General features: G+C 41.6%; 1 protein-coding gene across 1 annotated transcript in view; it reads right to left on the reverse strand.

Annotated features, from left to right (window-relative positions):
* Positions 1 to 21783, reverse strand: part of LOC147745329 (uncharacterized) — an 88205-nt gene that overhangs the window by 43547 nt on the left and 22875 nt on the right.

Genomic DNA, 21783 nt, shown 5'->3' on the forward strand with positions numbered 1-21783 from the left:
AGAGTGACGATTTCGAGGTGAAGCCACCACTCGAATGTGACGCAAATGTTTGTACATAGTGTACTAACCATTATCGGTATTTTGACATAAAAATCGTCATGCTATGGCAAAGTTTATTGCACGAGTCCAGAATCTTCAGAACCATGAGTCCAGAATATCCAGAACCACAGAGCGGGCTAAAGAACGGTGATGGATTAAACCCAGATCTTTTGACTGGGTGTGAGTGTTTGATTGATTCAGATGCTCTGTCCATCACCACCCCCTTTTTTTCCCAGCATCCAACGGAGGCATGGGCTGCAGGAAGAGGGTCCCGGAGCACCCAAACGTCTGGTGCTAATTTTCCTACGTGATACTGGGTTGTTTATATATTATCATTCAACAACACACGTTTTAATCCCACGTGTGTATCATATGTTCGGTGGCGTGTAATACCATGGGCAGATACACTTACCCCCTCGTTTTGAGTAGTTACTGTTACTAGAAGGGATCCATTGGAAATTCCAAGGTGGATCCCACTTTGGGATTTACTGTGTACTATTTTCATGCCAGATGCTTCATGTTTTCGAAGTATGAGGGGAGGGATGTAGTTATGTTTATTTAGTAATATACTATGTTATTGTTGTCCTTTATTTTCGTATTTTTCTTTCTTTTCTCCTTTCTTTGCCCACCTGTTGCTTGCCACCTACCACACTCTCCACATGGACATTATTACACACCACTGATATGGGTTCCCCCCACATATATTCCCCGTAGGCCACATACATCTAGTGTCTGGAATGTTAATGGCATGTTGGATAAGGTCAAAGGATGGCCTTTCCTGAAACAGGCCAATCAATTGAGTTCCGTCTTTTCATCAGCTCAAGGTTTCTCCTTCCGACTTGACTATTTTTTAGTCCCCTATCACTATTAACAGAGAGTGACAGCCATTATGATACTCCCCCAGAGGTTTGTCGGATCATTCCCCTGCGGCCCTGGATGTTCGTGTGGGTCCCGACACCAGACCTAGACATAAGGGGCCACTAATCCGACTGCCAATGTCCCCATGGACAGCTTGGACTGGCTTAACAACAATACTAATTGATGAAGCAAAGCTTGCCTTGAGAGCGTCTCAGAGTAGAATCTACCCATGGGGAGACAAGTCTAGGCAGTTGCTTCATAGACTGTGCCAAGGTGTTCACAAGATGCCCCCTTCCTTCCTTTGCTCATGGACAAATCAGGTGACTTACTCAAGGACCCTGAATAGATAGTAGGTAAATTTGCCTCTCATTTCAGGGACTTCTACACTGAGAAAGAGGTGGTGTCCGTTGCTCAGATTGAAGTTTCTTGAGACGCTCCGTCTCCAGGCCCTTCCTAACACAACTCGCGAATCACTAGTCGCAAAGGTCACGAAGGAAGAACTCGCTACGGCGATTGACATGAGCTCGGGCAAAGCACCCGGACCAAATATGTTCCCCTGCAAATTCTTTAAGGCTTACATACCCAAACTCCAAGATCACCTTTTAGGAGCAATTTTGTCTGCCTCCGATGCAACACTTATGCCACCGGAATGGTGTCATGCGAAAATCGTAGTCTTCCCTAAACCCGGATGCCCCCCAGACAATCTCACGTAATATTGTCCTATTTCTGTAATAAATCTAGAAGCCAAAATCTTAGGTAAAGCGCTTCCAAATATATTCAGTACATATATTCCAGATCAGTCAGGTTTAATGCCCCGCCGGGCAACTCGCCATAATATTAGCTGAGTATGTAATGTGATTGCAATGGCCGACAGGTTGGGTGAGTTAACAATGTTCCTTTTGGCTGACATCGATAAGGCCTTCGACTCCTTCAGCTGGATATATCTATTTATCCTACTCTAATGCCTTAATTTTGGCCCACAATTTCTTTCTTATCTTCGCTTATTATATACTGACTTAACGTCATCCATACGGATTGTGGGGGTTTGGTCATACCTTTTACCCAGTGCTTTAAATGGGCCGGTACTCACCGGGACTGAGTACCGGCACTTCCAATTTTTCTAGCCGTCAGTACCAGCACTTTTCTTTAGTCAGGGAGAGTACTGGTACCCTGATTGACGGCACAGCAGGCTAAGGTTTGGTATCGCCTCAAATGCGGGACAATGCTGCTCTGCTTCTAGATCTCGTAGTCGCATTAAGCCCCTGAAGTAACCTTTTGCAGAGACGCAGTTAATGTCCAGTAGCGCCCATTAGAATTTCCCCACACTGCAGGGTTTGGGGAGGGCTGGCTTAACGCTGCGATTAACAGGACAGGGTCTAGGCAGACCCTGCACTGTTGATTAGGCGTTCAACAACCATTCTGCTGAAAGTGCTTTAGCCCCCGCCCCTTTGTCCTCCCTCTCTGTCAGGTGTGTTAAATGGCCTGGCCTGGAGCTACCGGTCAGTAATCCAGTGCATTTAGGGTATTGCACTGGCCACACTAAGAAGAGTGGCAGTTCAACACAATCCTACATCTTTTCCAAAGCCGGTGTTCTTGTGTTTGTTTTTTTCAGCACAGGAGCCGCGTTCCTTTGTGTGCTCCATCAAAACTAATGGCTGCATTTACATGATAACAGCGAAGGATCAATGGGTGTGAAAGTAGCCCTGCCCAAAGAGCAATGAATAGCAGGGAACGCTGCAGCTCTCCAGAAACTGGACCTGGTTGGGGGAAAACGACATTAACATAGAAGGAAGGGGGAGGGAGGAATCTAAAAAAGTGAGGTGACAGCTGAAGTTAGAATTGCCACTATTTTCAGGTAAAAATACCAGATATTTGTTCTGTTTTGAAATGGGTGCTAGGAATTGTATTCTAACTGTATAGGGTGCTCCGGAGTCGATGCTTTCCATGGTCTTCAGGGTGTCTTCTGTCATGAATGGGGTCCCTATGAGCAGGGTCTGTTGGGCGGCACATGGAAGGGGAGCTGGAGCAGTGAGGGGGTCTTAGTTGTCGTAGATTATCTTAATCTTTAGATTGAATGGTGGTGTGCGTTGGTGGCTGCTTTGTAGGCGGCGCGTGTTTCCAGGGTTTTTGTTGTTCCTCCAGGTCCATCTAGAAAACATGTGTTTGTATGAAGTATTGCAGTGCTAAACATACAGAAATAATGAAGATGAGAACATTGAGCAAGAAAAGTTTGGGGTGACTGGCTTTAACAGATGTTTAATGAGGCATTCAAAACCAAGTCTCATTAATCATTGTAAATTGAGCTATCAAACAGGTGAGAAAAGAGAATTCTTTTACCTGGCTCTTTTGCAACTTTTGAAACCTTGACGTTCAGAGACTAAACGGCAAGTTGACAATCACTGTTACAAATAAGTTTTCAATGCAGTCAAAGATAGCATCCAAAGTGAAGTGTTTACCACATATCAAAAAATGTTAAATGAGAAATCCAGAAGGAAACAGTTGCTGTAGAAGTTTCAAAGTACAGTTCACAAGATAGCCAGAGCTCAGGGCCTAGTAGTCAAGATCCCTTTGGCTAGTCTATCATTGAAAATGAGGCGACCCTCTTCATAGTTTCAGTTGTCATGTAAGGTTCACTTATATAGCGCAGCTGTCACCCAAAGGGTATCCTGGCGCTTAGATTACAAAACAGCGGGAGCAGCAGAGAAGGGAGATCTACTCTCTAGGGAACAAGCTGGTTTTCAATTCCTTCCTGAAGCCGAACAAGGTGTTCAACTTTCTGAGCCTCAGGGGAAGAGCGTTCCAAAGTCTGGAGGCAGTCAAGGTAAAGGATCTGCCTCCTGTTCGCACTTTCTTGGCATGGGGAACACAAATAAGGTGTGCAGAGGAAGAACGTAAGGATCTAGCCGGCGCATACCAGGGGAATTTCCTCTGAAGAACCCTAGGCCCAATTTTATGTACTGCCCTAAATAATGCCTTACATTGTATCCTTTGTACAACTGGCAGCCACTGAAGGTCCCTAAGGGCTAGAGAAGGTGACGCATCCCATGGACGATTTAATGCAAGTTTTGCTGCCATTGTTGCACTCTCTGCAGCTTCTTGAGCAGAGAGGCTAGAGCGCCCAGAGCAATGCATTGCAGTAATCAATTATTAGTCGAGCCAGGCCAGAAATTTGTAGGAAGAGGACGCTGAATACGGCCAGTCATCCAACACAGAACTTCCGTTTTATCCTCATTAAATTGTAGAGAATTCAATTTTAACCAGCCTGCCGTTTGGAGTAAACAGTCATGAAACTTTTCTATGGACACTGCATTGTTGCCCTCAAAAGAGAAGACAAGCTGAGTGTCATCTGCATAATTGATTACATTAATTCCAAACGATTCTATCAGAACAATGAGGGGGCGAAGGTATAGATTAAACAAGATCGGGCTGATAGCCGAGCCCTGAGGGACTCCTTGTTCAACCTTGCTATATTCTGAGAAAAAAGGCGGCAGAAATACTGCCTGCTGCCTGTCCGAGAGGTAAGAGTGGATTCAATCTCGGGCCTTGCCCACAATACCCAATTCCTCCAGCCTCCCGATCAAGATCTGGTGATTAACTGTGTCGAACGCGGCCGACATGTCAAGCAGCACTAAAAAGGCTGCCTGACCACTGTCGGCCCGCATTCTCAAGTCATCCAGGACCGCCACCAGGGCAGTCTCGGTCCCGTGTGCGGGACGAAAACCAAATTGGACCTTGCCCAGCAGCTGGTTATCCTCAACAAACTTAGAGAGGGATTTAGTTACTACCCTTTTTAGAATCTTGATTGGGTAGATTAGCAAAGATATGGGTCTGTAGTTAGCTGGGTTGTGAGGATCCAATGATGACTTCTTTAGTAGAGGGGAAACCACAGCCATTTTCAAGCAGTCTGGGACTACAGCTGTAACTAAAGATTGGCAACAAATCTGGTATTAAAGCGGTGAGATTTGATCCAGCGGGCCAAAAGAAATTATGTACAACTCTACACCACGTTACTCACCATTATTTCTAAATATCACTAGGCCCATTTATAAACTCAAATATAATTGACCAACTGAATCACTGGCAATGGATTAACTGATGGTAACTTTAATGTGAAAAGAACAACACCAGCTTGTCATTTCAATAACCTTTATTAATTTTATTATCAAGCAAAAAGCATTTTAAATTATTTTATTTCTTTTATTTGCATTCCAAATTAGCATCATTTATTAATTAGGCACATTAGTCTGTCAGTTCAAAATCAAATCAGCATAAGAAATGCTTAATTATTTAGTAACTCATTCCCTAAACCCTCTATTTCCCTAGCTAAGCAAAGTGACCTAAGGGGAAAAATTATAAGTCTGAGAGGATCTTACATGAGTAAAAAATCCGGCAGCATCTCTGGAGCACAGGAACGAGCCAGCAGTGCTCACTCCAAGGGGCAGTTTATATACTATTTCTCTATCTAAAACTAACTAAAGAATACAAATGTATGATCTGCTTGAAGCTTGAGTGGCTGAGAAATGTCACCTCATAAAATCTTATGCCTTTCACTTTGCAAATATTGTGATCTTTAAATGCAGCATTGTTCTGTGACTACGAGTGTCACCGGCTCTTCCGAGGCTTCGCAACATTTAATAAAATTGTTCATTGCTTCCTCCATCCAAGCTTTTCCGCCGCTACACATTCTGTCCTGTCCTTGGCCATGAAAGTTATAACAACGATTGTCTCATCACTCGCACAACTTGGCTTCCGCAAGTGTTTTCAAAGAATTATGAAGAAAATGTTTTTCTTTCATTCTCAGCTGCACAAGGCCCAACTCGACAGGATTTTCGGACATCCATTTTAGAAATAGGCCACAGGCCTCTTTTAGCATGACTCTAGTATGCAAAGAAACACAAGACAGCAATTAATTCAGGAAATGATAATTATTCTGTTAGCCTCCCCCTTTACTAATGTTAACCCATTAGTCTAAATTACCTAGCAAAATGCATAAAAGACAAATGAAACACAGTCACATGGAAAACACGACATAAACAAAAGCACATTTAGTGAAATGCACATGCTATTATTTAGAACAGCTGCAGTTAATGTTTGACAAGACAAAAGAAAATGTTAATATATTATTAAAACATAAATAACAAACAAGAGCACATATAGTTATACCCACGTGTTCGTGTTGGTGTACTTTATTCTAGGTTGAATTAATACAGAAACATGCAACATTTGTTAATGAATTAAATATTATGGGAGTTTAAGTCAGTGAACTAAAACTAAACTTATTTGAAAAGTCCACTTCATCAGCGGGAAGAGTTTGCTTCCAAACAGCTTCCAGAAATAATGAGGAAGCGGGTCCCTAGGGGAACCAGAGGAAACCCCAGCAGCGATTACACTGAAATCCTCACATGAGGGTATCGGGAAATGATCCAAGGATGACATGTTCTGTATTAATTATCTGGCTGCTTGATACAGTCACATTATCAGTCTGTATGTGCCCATCCTCTTCACCGGCGGCTTTCAATCCCATTAAGATGTTACTGATTTTATCCTTGAAAAAACTTGCCAGGCTATCACACAGTTCTTGTGAAGTTGGGATAATGGATTTAGCACAGTCCGGGTTGGATAAGCCTCTAACTAGATCAAAAAGGGTTTGAGATTTATTCGGAGCAAGTCAAATAATCTCCTCCAGGTATTTAGCCTTGGTTTTGCCTATTAATACTTTATAGGAATGGAGCATATTTTTAAAGGCTACCTTATCTGCCTCAAAATAGTTCTTCCTCCCATTCCTTTTAGCCTGTTTACAGTTGGTCTTCAGCAGTCTCAGCTCCTCATTATACCATGGGGCAGATGGCTTTTTACCGTTTTTAACTTTCCTCAACGGAGCAGACTGGTCAATCGAGTTGCGAATCTGATCACACAGATTTAAATAGTTCTCCTCCACCGAGTCATGCATAACAAACTTTTCATTGACAAGCTGGGGGAGGTGCGCTGACCTAAGTAACCTAGACCACTCTCTACTGACTCGGGCAGCTGAAGAACTGCCAACTAATTGACCCCGATTGACTATCTTCAGTGAAAAGAGGGCCAAGGAGTGGTCAATCCAACATTGAGGAAGTATGTCTTGAACAGATGTTTCCCTTGCATCTGCAAAGACAAGGTGAAGCACATGTCCCTTCTGGAGAGTAGCATGTGATACCAATTGATGGAGGTTGACACTCGCACAAGCCTGACAAAACTCTTTCAAGACAGTGTCGAGAATACCATTCTCCCAGAGATTAAAATCTCTGAGGATCAATAATTTAGAATGTGAGTGTGCTAAGCTATATATCATGTCAATCAGAGATTGATAAGAAAAAGTAACGCCCACTGGAGGTCTATAACAAAGCAAACCTGTACAGAAAACACCATTGGTGCCTTTAAGAGTAAACCCCAATGATTCAATCCCCGGTATATCCTCTATGCACAAAGAAGAGAAGTTCCAGCCATCCTTATATATATATCCTACTCCTCCTCCCCTGCCACCCTTAGTTGGCTTATGGCATATTTTATCGCCTGGACATCAAGATCATAGTCCTCCAACAAAATGCAGATCTCCATATAGTGTTTTGTCAGAGATCTAGCATTAATCAGCCCACAGCTAATAGTCCCATCAGTAGAGATCTTAAGTGAATTCTTACCCATCACATCATCTACTTCGGTGCTACAAGTCCTGTTGCTCTGATTGTTCAGCATAACAAGCTCCTCTCTAGAGAATATCAAACGTGGGCCATTTAGGGCAGCGTGGCTGGCGCTGTGCGCTTCCGGGGCGCGGACGGGCGCATATGGGCTTGCCTTCGGCGCGCCCGCTGCGCACGCGCGCTGCACGCTTGCATCGCCTTTACTAAGTAGGAGGTCTTGACACACTGACAGTAACATTCACTCGCGCACGCTGCAAAATAATCAAAGTAACAAAGTAGCGATTTTTTAAAATAACGTAATAGCCCCCAAAACAGTGGCAATAACAATTTTAATATTTAAAAAGTAATTCCCCAGAGGTCTTGACACATTGGCAGTAACATTCACTCGCTCGCGCTGCAAAATAATCAATCAATAGCTTGCTTGCACCGCCTCCATTAAGTAGGAGGACGACGGTCAACAACTAGAGTGCTACCCAAGATGGCCGTGCTCTGGTGACTCGCTCTTACAGACAAGTACACCGGCGCATCGAGGGAGCGTGTGGCGAAATGTCAGCTGCGAGCAATAGCTGCACTAATTTAAAATTGTAGCAACGAAAAAAGTAACTAAGTAGAGGTTTTTTTTAAAAAATGTTATAGCCCCCAAAACAGTGGCAATAACAATATTAATATTTAAAAAGTAATTCCCCAGAGGTCTTGACACACTGGCAGTAACATTCACTCCCTCGCCCTGCAAAATAATCAAAAAAAAAATCCTTTAACGTCATTCATGTGGGGAATGTGATGGTAATGCCATATGATGTACTATGTCAAAATCTCAAAAAAAATATTTTTGAGAAAAAATGAGGCGCCCACAGCTATGAATGAAGTAGAAAATGTGATGCGTCAAGTGAGGAGTGAGAGCATTGATTTAGAACGTTTGCTCTCTCAACTAAATGAAGAAAAGCAAAAGATTTTTCAGCAAATAACAAAATGGACTGCTACATGATAAGTCTGAATGTATACTTGCAAAGTATCCAAGCCTACACTTCTTTATGTTAGTGGTCAGGCAGGTACAGGGAAACGTTTTCAGATTAAAGTGCTCACTGCATTTGTTCAGGGAAATCCTAGCTTTCGTCTTTCATGTGTTATGACTGCTCCTACTGGACTAGCTGCTCACAACATTAAAGGAATCACACTGCACAGACTACTTATGTTGCATGTGGAACATGACACAAACAAGAATATCTAATGGCATTTGGTGGTGCTTGGCATGAGGTCTCCAGAGTTCTCAAGAAATTGAAAGTTCTGATTATTGATGTAGTTAGCATGGTATCATACCTTAGGCTAGCTTTTTATTCATGTGGGGATGCAAGAGGTCCTCAGAACTGACTATGATGTTTTGTTTGGAGTTAAACACGTCATAGGTTTTGGTGACCTTTTACAGTTCGCTCTGGTCAAAGATCAACTAGTTTTTAAAAAATGTGTCTTCAAAAAACTAAAAAGTAATTAGGCAGTATTAGAAATATTAAGATCTGGTTAAATTTCAGTATGCTGGGTTAACACAAAATATGAGACAGGCAGCAGGTCTAGAGTATGGGAAAATATTAAAGACATGAGAATAAGTATAATTAGAAAACAAGCTAAAAAAGTTGTACTTTTGCTCATGGTAAGATCTCTATTCCCACAGAAGAGGTCACTTGCTTCTATTGTCGGGTCGGCCTGATCCTCAAACGAAAGCTCTGCAGAATTGGAAAGATACACAAAGGGGTCCACCTCCTGTTATCCCCAACTCTGAGAATAATGAAACACAGAGCGATGGGAGAGCAGGTGAGAGAAAGGGTATTGGGAGCAGGAACAGCAGGGAATGTGACATCTGATGAATACAGAAATATACATTAACTCATTGCATCAATACTAATCTCATTAAATTCTTTCTTGTACTGATAGATACCTTAAGAACCCCAGGCAGACCACATCTCCATGAATTCTACAGTCTTGTAAATCCTAATTCTCCGCAGAATGTTGAGACACACCCCCACGAGTACAGAAACAAATAAAGAACTAGCCTCTCCACTCTTTTTTCAAAGTGAAAGGTTACTTGGGGCATGAATGTTCCTTGAAGCACCAAGGGAGAGATTGAGCACCCCGCTCTAATTGAGCCCCTCGAATCAACAGCCGCTTTTGTTTCCCAGATCCTTCGCAGGACACAAGGCACGAGCGGCTAGCAGAATTCTATGCAGCACAACAGGCTGCCTCTAGATATTTAGAAAAGAACACCAATTTGGTGTTTGACACAAATGGAGCGCCGTTCTAGAACCCAGGCTTCTTTCCTTACCTCAGGAAAGACGGAAGGCTTGGCTGAAGACCACGGTCAGGCTTCCTTCCAGATCGCTGACGAATTTTAGGGCAACTTCTCCCCGCAGGACAGGGAGCCTCCGGAAAACAGAATTACGCGTGTAATTTCCTGTGCGTCTTCCGCTTTTATCTCTTGAGCCTCCAGTGTAGAGACTCATGGGATGTGTAGTTTTTGCTTAGCTTTATGCTAGGCTGGCGCCAAAAGCCGCTGTTCCTGACATCTATAATGCAACACATTATGAAAACTCAGAAACAGATTGTATGCCTAATGCCAACACTGAATGAGTGTGAATAATTTAACGTACAAATGCTTCATTTGGAGAAACAGGAAATAGAGACCTTTAATAGTAAAGACAAAATGGAACATCAACGTTTAAATGTATCACTATGTCAATCAGTGGTAAAGAAACTGGGATTTCTAGAGAAAACAGTTTCACATACTGCTGGTTTAGAGAATACTCTAAACATCTGTAGAAATTTCTGAATAATTTTGCAATAAAATCTAAACGTCGAGGAGGGATTAGTGCAATGGAAAAATGCGAGAGGCTTCATTACATGTCCCAACAGAACAGAGTATGAAGATATTGTGATTACATTTGATCTAATTCGGGAAGGAAAAAAATAGGAATGTGCACTGCCAGATTTCTCTTGGTAAATGTGATAAAGCAACATAAGATATACGTACTTCAAAGAATGTGTGACCTATATTTATCACAGCTGCAACCAAACTTAATTCTTGAGATTTGTAACCAAACACAGAGGAAACGGTTGGCTTTTAACATACATATGTGAAAAGCAAACAGTTTCCTCTGTGTTTGGTTACAAATCTCAAGAATTAAGTTTGGTTGCAGCTGTGATAAATATAGGTCACACATTCTTTCAATTACGTATATCTTATGATGCTTTATCATGTGTGAGGACATTGTTAGGCTTTTAACTTCTTGATTATTATGAGAGCATAGTAAATGCTGACTCATCATGTGAAATAGGGTATAATCTCTTGCAAGGATGCTATGCTCCTTATCTGAGCGTATACCCCATTTCTGAGAAGCATCCAAATTACAGAAAGTGAAAAAGTTCTGAGATTGTCAATATTTCAAAAGTTTCAAAACACAGTGAAGAATCTACAAACACTTAAAAAAAGCAAAAAACGAACACTTCATGTTACTGTAATGTAGTAGTTTATTTTCTCTTCCGCCTATAGCTGGTGGTTGGGAATATTGTTCAACACAAAGAGAAACCTTTTTTTCAAGCTTTGGCAACTCTTTACACTTAAATCACACAGAAAAACACATATGTAAATTCTAGTGCATTTATACGTGATATGGTTGACCACTGTAATGGGGACACACAGTTCACTGTGAACGTACAACAAGATGCACAGGAGTTTTTGAATAGTAGTGCTAAATGTATTAGAAAATGACGGAATTGCAATAAATGATATCTTTACAACAAACTATTCATAGAACCGGGAATGTGTAAATTGTTGCTTTTAAGGCACAACAGACATTCAATCAGTGCGATTTGTGTACCTCACAGTACCAGATTGCAAGTCAGTGTCTTTTGAAAAACTATTTGTGAAAGCTGTTCAGAGAAACTCCTGTCCAGAATGCACATCAGAACCGCTGTCTGCATTGGTTATAAGGCACAGCTCAAAATATATCATTCTCATGCTACAAAGATGCAGAGCTGATTGCAGCAAAATCAATACTGATATCACCAACTTCAAAGCTGGTCAGATATCGATTCATAAGAAAACATACACTACTGCGGGTATTTCTGTCCATCATGGACACTCAATCAACTCTAGTTTCTACACAGTCTACCTTAAAAATCTATCTGGCTGGACTGAATGTGGTGATGCTTCTCTTACAGTAAAGCAGAGATTTCCCTGGAAACCTTCAAATTCCTTATATTTCTACAACCAAAGTTCTATAACATGTATGTAGATATAAATAGGCACAAAAACATTAAAGTTCATTTTCATTGTTGTTATGTGGCCTACCAAGGATAACGACAATATAATGATTGAACTTTTTCTAATATTAATAAATGGACTTAAAACAAATAAATGAGTATCAATTTGCGCTATGTACCAATGTTGGTGGCAGGCACATAAAACGTGCTTTTTCATAAATCTCACAATTATATAATGGATTGCATTTCAATAAACTAAACACACTGTTAGCATTCTGGCGTTTATTCCTTTTACATACAGGATATTTTCAGTCTAAATGTAAAGTTCATTATAAAAAGTACATTATTGCAAGAGGTTTGCAAACCAGGAAGCACTGCTCCCTAAAACATCATGTGAGTAATTGACTCTCTGGCTCTCACGCGTGCTCACAAACTCTTTCTCTCTCTCGAGGGAGAGAGAAGCTGGTTATTTTAAGAACAAAAAAGGGACACAGTACAAAGCAACACATATGATAAAAGGAGAGGCTAGTTCTCAAAAGACCTGTTTTAGTTAACAGTTTAGAGGCTCTCATGAGAGTAATACCACCTTAAAAATAAAGTACTGATATGATGCATCCAAATGAGAGTTACAAGAACTCAGCAAAGGCGACTCTCTGCAGAAGGAAATTGGCGCTGTGTGGACTCCTAGCTGGCTTTGTACTGATCTGCTGCCGCTGACTTTGGTGCCTTCGTCCTCCCGCCTCCCGCCGCCGACCCCTGCTCAATTCCTGGGTCTGGCAGCCGTGTGGAGCGCGGTGGAGGTCGGAAAAAACTACATTACCCAGCAGCACTAGCGGCGCTAATCGCGCCAAACGCGCGCCAGGAGGCGCTCAAATACAGAGTCACCCCGGTCGAGGGGGCGACTCTCTGCAGAAGGAAATTGGCGCTGTGTGGACTCCTAGCTGGCTTTGTACTGATCTGCTGCCGCTGACTTTGGTGCCTTCGTCCTCCCGCCTCCCGCCGCCGACCCCTGCTCAATTCCTGGGTCTGGCAGCCGTGTGGAGCGCGGTGGAGGTCGGAAAAAACTACATTACCCAGCAGCACTAGCGGCGCTAATCGCGCCAAACGCGCGCCAGGAGGCGCTCAAATACAGAGTCACCCCGGTCGAGGGGGCGACTCTCTGCAGAAGGAAATTGGCGCTGTGTGGACTCCTAGCTGGCTTTGTACTGATCTGCTGCCGCTGACTTTGGTGCCTTCGTCCTCCCGCCTCCCGCCGCCGACCCCTGCTCAATTCCTGGGTCTGGCAGCCGTGTGGAGCGCGGTGGAGGTCGGAAAAAACTACATTACCCAGCAGCACTAGCGGCGCTAATCGCGCCAAACGCGCGCCAGGAGGCGCTCAAATACAGAGTCACCCCGGTCGAGGGGGCGACTCTCTGCAGAAGGAAATTGGCGCTGTGTGGACTCCTAGCTGGCTTTGTACTGATCTGCTGCCGCTGACTTTGGTGCCTTCGTCCTCCCGCCTCCCGCCGCCGACCCCTGCTCAATTCCTGGGTCTGGCAGCCGTGTGGAGCGCGGTGGAGGTCGGAAAAAACTACATTACCCAGCAGCACTAGCGGCGCTAATCGCGCCAAACGCGCGCCAGGAGGCGCTCAAATACAGAGTCACCCCGGTCGAGGGGGCGACTCTCTGCAGAAGGAAATTGGCGCTGTGTGGACTCCTAGCTGGCTTTGTACTGATCTGCTGCCGCTGACTTTGGTGCCTTCGTCCTCCCGCCTCCCGCCGCCGACCCCTGCTCAATTCCTGGGTCTGGCAGCCGTGTGGAGCGCGGTGGAGGTCGGAAAAAACTACATTACCCAGCAGCACTAGCGGCGCTAATCGCGCCAAACGCGCGCCAGGAGGCGCTCAAATACAGAGTCACCCCGGTCGAGGGGGCGACTCTCTGCAGAAGGAAATTGGCGCTGTGTGGACTCCTAGCTGGCTTTGTACTGATCTGCTGCCGCTGACTTTGGTGCCTTCGTCCTCCCGCCTCCCGCCGCCGACCCCTGCTCAATTCCTGGGTCTGGCAGCCGTGTGGAGCGCGGTGGAGGTCGGAAAAAACTACATTACCCAGCAGCACTAGCGGCGCTAATCGCGCCAAACGCGCGCCAGGAGGCGCTCAAATACAGAGTCACCCCGGTCGAGGGGGCGACTCTCTGCAGAAGGAAATTGGCGCTGTGTGGACTCCTAGCTGGCTTTGTACTGATCTGCTGCCGCTGACTTTGGTGCCTTCGTCCTCCCGCCTCCCGCCGCCGACCCCTGCTCAATTCCTGGGTCTGGCAGCCGTGTGGAGCGCGGTGGAGGTCGGAAAAAACTACATTACCCAGCAGCACTAGCGGCGCTAATCGCGCCAAACGCGCGCCAGGAGGCGCTCAAATACAGAGTCACCCCCGTCTCGCGGGACGCGAGCGGGACGCCGGGCGAAGCCCGGGCAAAGGGCGGGCCCTCTGTGGCCCTCAGTGGCCGAGGTAGGCCGGGCTGGGCCCTGTTATTTTAGCTTTATTTGTTATTCGCTGCTCTGATATTGCAGCAAACTTACATATATCAATATACGGACGATCTCTTGACTATATTCCTGCTATCTGTTTATTGTGATATCTTCGGCTTCGGCTATCCTCCGTAACCGACTATTTATATTTTTATAATTTAACGGAAGGACTATATCTTAAAGATTAATCATGTCTACCAAGAAACTACGTTCTGGGAAAGTACTAAAGGATAAAGAAGAGGTGATATCTGAACCTATACGCCTGAGGAAAAAATCAGAAAATAGTGCGTTAATAAAAGGTCAGATGCAACTGGAACATATTTGGGGAAAATCAGGAAACAAACTTGCAAAAGACCCAATAATCTCTAAGTCTGGTTTATTGCCTCACTCCCAATCACAAATTAAGTTAGAAATAGACTCAAACATTGGTGTACCGATTGAATTAAAACAATCTATTTCCACTCAAAAGATGGATAGTATTTTCTTGGCACATGATCATAATATTTTTACTGAGAAAGAAAAGGAAGGTGAAGATTTTGCTGCTACATCCATTTCCACTAGTATTGATCTTGAACTTTGTGGTCGATACATGGATAAGAAATCTTTTGCCCAGGTTGCGGACAGTAATATTCCAATTAGAGCAACACCATCTGGAATGCTTCTATATAGTAGCACACCAACAAACAAATCTCGAGATGACTATTTAACAAACAGTGATTTGAAATCTCCTCACCTTAATATATCAGGGATTTGTTCTTTTGTTCAATCTAGCTACCCAAAAAATGAGAAACCAATATCAGAATCGTTGATTGCGCTTGAACAAATATTGACATCTATACTGTTGCTCCTTGGTAAATTTGCTGTGAGTTCTGATTGTATTCTATCATCCGTGTCTGAGATTTTGAAGGAAATGTTGGCGAAAAAGGGTGCTAATGTCCAAGCACCGACCTCTGAACCTGTAGTAGAAAAGATTAAATTACCTCCTACAGAATCCGCAATTCAGAGCCTGTCAACTTGTACTAATCTTTTGCAGGGCAATATCCCTTCGAAACTAATTGTCAAAGTAGACACCCATCCACCCCTGAAGAGCTCTGTCCTATCTGGAGACAGTAAATCTATAAAATGCACTGACAAAGATGATAGTCTAATAGAGATGGTGCAAACGACGGCAAATGATCTTTTCCCAATCTTTGTCAATGGAAAAAAGGGCCAAGATGGAGTGCAGGCTCAGACTAAAACTAAAACTAGAAAAGAAAGAATAAAAGGAAAAAATAGGAAGTTACTACGTAAATATAAGAAAAAAAGACCAAGGCAAATTATTTTCCAAAGCATATGTGCTGATGCACTAGAGGAGCCAGGACATGGGGAAAATCCACTATTGAATGTAACTAAAAATAAAGTAGTGGCCGATGAACTTAATGATGTATTAGATGATAGTACGATTAAGAGCTGTACAAATGAGCAGTCTTCTGCTCATGTGGTACTAGTTCCGGAACCTCTATCTGTGTTGACTGATGTTATAGACATTCCGCCACAAACAGTAAAAGTATTAAATCCAACTGCATTTGCTTTCCGACCCCAACTTAATACTATTAGTGGCCCAACTCCTCAACCAGTAAAATGTGAAATGAAAACAGTAGATACATTAATACTGGATTTTCTCCCGTTGTTTGACCAAGATGTAAAAATGAATAGATCTCGGCTCCTAAACTGCTTTAAAGAAACTGAAAATCTAAAATTGATTTTGTCGAATGATATTGACCTGGTTTTCCCAGTAAAATCAAGTACTGGACAGCGAACAAGAGTAATATTCTATTCAAAAATAATTTCTAATCTTGTTTTACAACAAGCGGAATTTTTCCAATGTAGAGGAATTGATGTATTGCCATTCTATAATAGATCCACATCTAATGCCCTTAGAGATAGTATTAGTAATCCAGCATCTATATATAATGATGGTTATTTAGGTAATAAAGATCTGAAAATCTGGATCTCAAAAGGCAAAAGAATGGTATCTCAGGCCTTGCCATTGCCTGAACATGCAGATGTTCCTTTAATAGAAGACAATCAGAGGTGGAACTGGCTGCCGGGGGTCCTTTCTACTAACTGTGTGAACAACCCAAGACTTTTCCAACATCTTTAACAATAACTTAAAAATTGTCTCTTGGAATGCTGCTGGCATGTTTAATTCCTCTGAGAAATTTGACTTTCTATCTAAATTAAATGTCGATATAATATGTTTGCAGGAGACGTGGTGCAAAAAGCTACCCTATATAGGGAATGAGTTTTATGTTCTAGAGGCCCCTGCAAAATCCTCAAAAAAAGGTCATGCGAAAGGAGGAATCGCTTGTTTGTTATCTACCTCTTTTCAATGGCATTACACGCATTATTTTGATTCTAGTAATCTTTTTCAATCTGTAACTATCACTAACCTGGGCAAAATTGGAACGCGGTCTTCGTTTGTTATCTTAAATGCATATATTCCCCCTGAGGAATGTTTTAATTGTGTCATGAAGCGAATGTTTTCCTATGTAGCGAATCTAATGAATGCTGAATATCCCCCCTTTATACTAATGGTTGGAGATTTAAACAGTAAAATATCCAACTCTACTCTAGTTAAGTTTAGAAATAAACTGAAGGAAGAAGTATATAATATACCCCAAATGTCCTGGCCTCCTAATATAAAAACTAGTAAAAGAGGTAAGATCCTGTTGGAGGAACTAAGCCTTTTAGAAGGGCTTATTATTAATGGCAGAATGCCCTCTGATAGCCCTGCCCATTTCACACATGGTTCGTATAGGGGAGAGTCTATTTTGGACTATGCTATTACGGATTTTGAGTCATTCCACTTGATTGAGGATATGGAGGTCACTCATTCTATACTGAGTGATCACAAAATAATAAATCTGACTCTTTTATTAACCCCTTCTGAAACTGATGCTTGGTCCTTAAAGCATAGAGATCTCACTATTGATCGAAGATCAGGTAGATGTTTTTGGGGTTCCTCTCCCATGAAGGAAGTACAAAGCCTTTTGGCTCAAACCCTATTAGAACTTGACCAGTGGGAGGGAATAGAATTCCTGCAATTTGAAACTTTTATTAAAAAAGTCATTGGATTTGCCAAGAAAAAGGGAGGTCCAAAAAAACCTCACTTCTCACCTAGTCCACTATTTTTTCTGAATAGGGAGATAAATGCACTAATCAGGAACCAGTATCTTAATAGAACGGTAGAAAATGAGTCCCTACTAGCATTATTAAAACGCAGAAGAGTTAGATTGAGATTGAAACTGAAAAAAGAAAAAGAGGATCTTCTTTGGATTAGCCTGAGGGAGGCAATAACCTTTAATCGAACCAGAGAATTCTGGTCTATAATAAGAAAAGGTTGTGGTACCATAATAACTCCCCGTCCTATATCCATAAGCGAAAAAGTATGGACAGTATTTGTAACCGCATTATATGCCCCAAATGAAGTATTGGAGGATACTGGTATGATGGAATCTAATGATTTACAAAAATGCAATTTACCTACAGAAAAAATAATAGTGTCGGCAATAAAGAGTATGCGCTCTACCGGAGCCATGGGTCCAGACGAACTCCCTATGACAATCATTAAGCAGGATATTTCTAGTTGGAGTCGGATTCTTCTCCCCTTATTTCAGGCCTGCTTTTTAACTAGAACTGTCCCTGACTCTTGGAGGGGCAGTATATTAATTCCTATATTTAAAAAGGGGGATCGGGAGCTGCCATCTAATTACCGCCTAATAGCGTTATTAGATGCCATAGGAAAAATTTTCGCTAAATGCGTATTATTGTTAATTATGGAATGGGCAGAAACTAATAAGATTTTACCAATGGAACAAACTGGTTTTCGTGAAGATCACGGAACGCTTGATAATTTGACGATGCTACAGGTGATCAGCGACAAGTATGCACGTATCCGTGATGGTGGCTTATATGCCGCATTCATTGATTTCTCCGCGGCGTTTGACAGAGTGGACCGCCCAGCGCTGTGGAGAAAACTGGCGACATTGGGTATGCCAGGATACTTACTTGCGTTGGTCCGTTCTTTGCACATGAATACATGGTGTAAGGTACTGCAAGGTGGTGAAGAGGGTATTACAACATCTATTCCCTCTCAGAACGGCCTTAAACAAGGGTGCATGTTAGCACCTATATTGTTTTCCTTGTATATAGCTGACCTCCCAATTTATATCTCATCTTGTGAGGGTGCTGCTCCGAAAATTGGAGGATCAGCTATATCTATCCTAATGTACGCGGACGATATTCTTATTTTGGATTTGACCCCGAAGGGTCTATCTAATCGCCTGCTAGCATTGCATGAATTTGCTGTACTGCACCATATGAAAATTAATTCGACAAAAAGTAAAATCATGTGCATTTTTGGTAAAAGAAAATGTAGATCAAGCAATTATAGGTGGTCTATAGGGGGGCAAAGGCTAGACGTGGTTAAAACATATCCATTCTTGGGTAAAATAATATCATCTAATCTTAGTGAGACACCTCATATCGAACATAACTCTCGTAAAGCTTTGACCCATGGAATGGGGCTATGTTCGTTATATAAAGCTACGGGGAAGAGACATTTCTCTCTTTTTCTGGAAGTCTTTAAAGCAAAAGTGCCAGCTACTCTCCTGTATGGAATAGAATTAGTGGAAATGAAATATTGGGGATTCCTTCAAAAAATGGAAGGACGGGTGCTTCGGAAAATTATGTCCCTAAGCAATGCATGTTCTACATCTTCATGCAGACTAGAACTTGGACTTCGCAGCTGTTGGACACAGGCATTGGTGGCATTAGTAAGATGGGTAGCATGCTTGGCTAGAGGAAAACCAGGTACATTAAGAGAGCTTGTTAAAAAGGAATTACTGGGTAATCTTAATGATTTTTCCTCTTTACTAAAAAATTTTAGGAAAGCCGTGGCCCTGTTGGAGGTGGATGAGGATACCCTATTCTCACTTTCTCCCTCTGAGCTTAAAATTTCACTAAAAAAAGCCTCGTGGGAGCTATGTTATAGGTTGGATACCCTTGTCCAACCCAAATTATATAATAGGGAACCTTTGTTGGAGACATACTCCCCCAAGCTGACCCAACAATATTTGACTTGGAATGTTCCCCATGGAGTACGTAGGTTATGGTATCTCCTACGACATGATCTACTCCCACTTAACTCACTCCTAGCAAAATGGCACGGAAGCTCCCCGATATGTAATTTTTGTAATGTCACTGTTCAAGATCGTAACCACGTCTTGTTTGTTTGCCCTGCCCTACGTTCTCTGCGACTTAAATGGATTAAGCCTATTTGTCTACAATTGGGAATCTTAAATGCTAAATTGTTTATACATGCACTTTACTGCCCTCCTAATGAATTGTTTTGTTGTAGGATTTTTAAATTTTTTAAAGGGTTCTTAAATATTTATTAGGTTGCTGTAATGATGCCGTGGCTCACTTTAAAACTGATAAATTCTTGTGCTTTGTCCTGTATTATTGATTATGCAAGCTCATATATTCATATTATTTGTCATTATTGTACTATGTAATGTCTATTTCTTTTTTTATGTGGCCCTCATTGAGAGCCAAAACATAATAAATAAAAACTTGAAAAACTTGAACTCAGCAAATGCACATTCACTACTGAAATATTGAATATGTATCTCTTTAATACTTTCACATATTTTACAAACATTTTACAAACTATAAACCATACTCTGTTATATTACAACAAAAAATTATTTTTACAAAATGATATCTAAGCTTTATATGTATTACAATAATTGTTCTACCAAACATTGAGACACATACATAATTAATTTACTTTAAAATAAAACCTAGAAATTAGCTGAAAAAAGAAAGGTAGGTGCAATAAAAATATGAGTTTTCGATTTTAAAAAACCTTAATCACTAAAACAAACAAAGTTTATGGTAATGTTATAGTTAGGTGAATTTCCTAGTGACAACATTACATTTGTTAAGTAATGAAACTACATTTAACATCACTCATGTAAGGTTCTGGACATCATTTATGACATCACTGATGCCAGCTCAAATGACATCATTGATGACATCATCCAAGCTTTGTTTTCCTGCATATTGCTGTATACATTGCTATGGCTTTATATTAACAATCAACAACGGACCTATGGGAAACTCTCACGGAGTACGGTGTTCAATCTGTATACAACGGTTCAGAGAAAGCCAAAATAGTGAATGCCAATTCCCAAACAAATGCCCTACTACTGACAGCTTTTATCTATATCAAAACCCCTGACAAACTACAAACCTACATTAAGAAATTAAGTTGATATCAGTAGAGAAAGGACTACTGTAAACAGTGTTTACTCTATGGAGAAAGTTCATTCTATACCACACTGTTTGCAAACAATGAAACTTTTGTATGAAATACATCACAGAGAATCTACTAAGAACTGCGTACATTCTATGCAACAGTTGTCAAAAAAGACACTATTTGCTAAAAATAACAAAGATCTGAAGGTGCTAAAGATCATACTACCTGCACCCTTCCTACTGTGGTAAAAACTTCACAGATAGCCCTTCTTCTGAAGCAAAACAAACATGCGTACATAAGTTAGTACCTAGTGCATACTCTCTTCCATTTTAAGTATAAATTATGCTGACATGATTCTCTATTATAACTCAAGGCTGCTAGTAAAAGTTAGTTTATATGACGAAGAATCTTTCTCCCGTTAAGAAACTTTATCTTCAGAACCAAAATGTTGTGTGCAGCATAATTAAAAGAACTCAATTGTCACTTTCACACAAGAGTTCCTTGTGAATGCAAACGTTTATAACATGTTCAATACCTCTAAAAAGTTATGGTGCATTAGGAGCACATGCGTTTTGTAACTACTTACACACATTAGCTGGACCCAACCTGTACACAATTTTGTGGAAACGCAATATGGTAGTTACCTGCAACTATGTAAACTCTAAAACATACTAGCACACTCATTGGATGATATCACCAGTGATGTCATCAATGATGTCATTTGAGACGTCATCAGTGAAGTCATAAGTGATGTTATAGAACATTTCTTGAGTGATGTCAATTGTGAGGTCATAAGCAGTGCATGGTGGGGGCGCAAGTTATAGTTAGTGCTGCTAACTAAATATAACGTTACTTTGACCTTTGTTTTTTTTCAGTGAATAACATATATAACATTCTATTGAATTTATATGTATTTTCAAACATTATTTTAATTCAACATTACTTCCTGTGAGGTTTTATTTTAAGTCTCTACCACCATTTTCTTCAATGGGAAGGTGTTGCAGTAACAGTGGTTGGCCATATGTGGTGTTGGACTTACTCATCATTATCATTTACAACAGTTTTAAGTTCTTTTAGCTGTACTAACTTTAGAAGTGCAGTTTATGAATAGCAAAGGACTTACTATTTTGTGAGTGTGTGCAGGTTCCTCCCTA

The sequence above is a fragment of the Lissotriton vulgaris genome, chromosome 1_1 (assembly GCF_964263255.1).
Source record: "Lissotriton vulgaris chromosome 1_1, aLisVul1.2, whole genome shotgun sequence".
NCBI classification, from domain to species: domain Eukaryota; kingdom Metazoa; phylum Chordata; class Amphibia; order Caudata; family Salamandridae; genus Lissotriton; species Lissotriton vulgaris.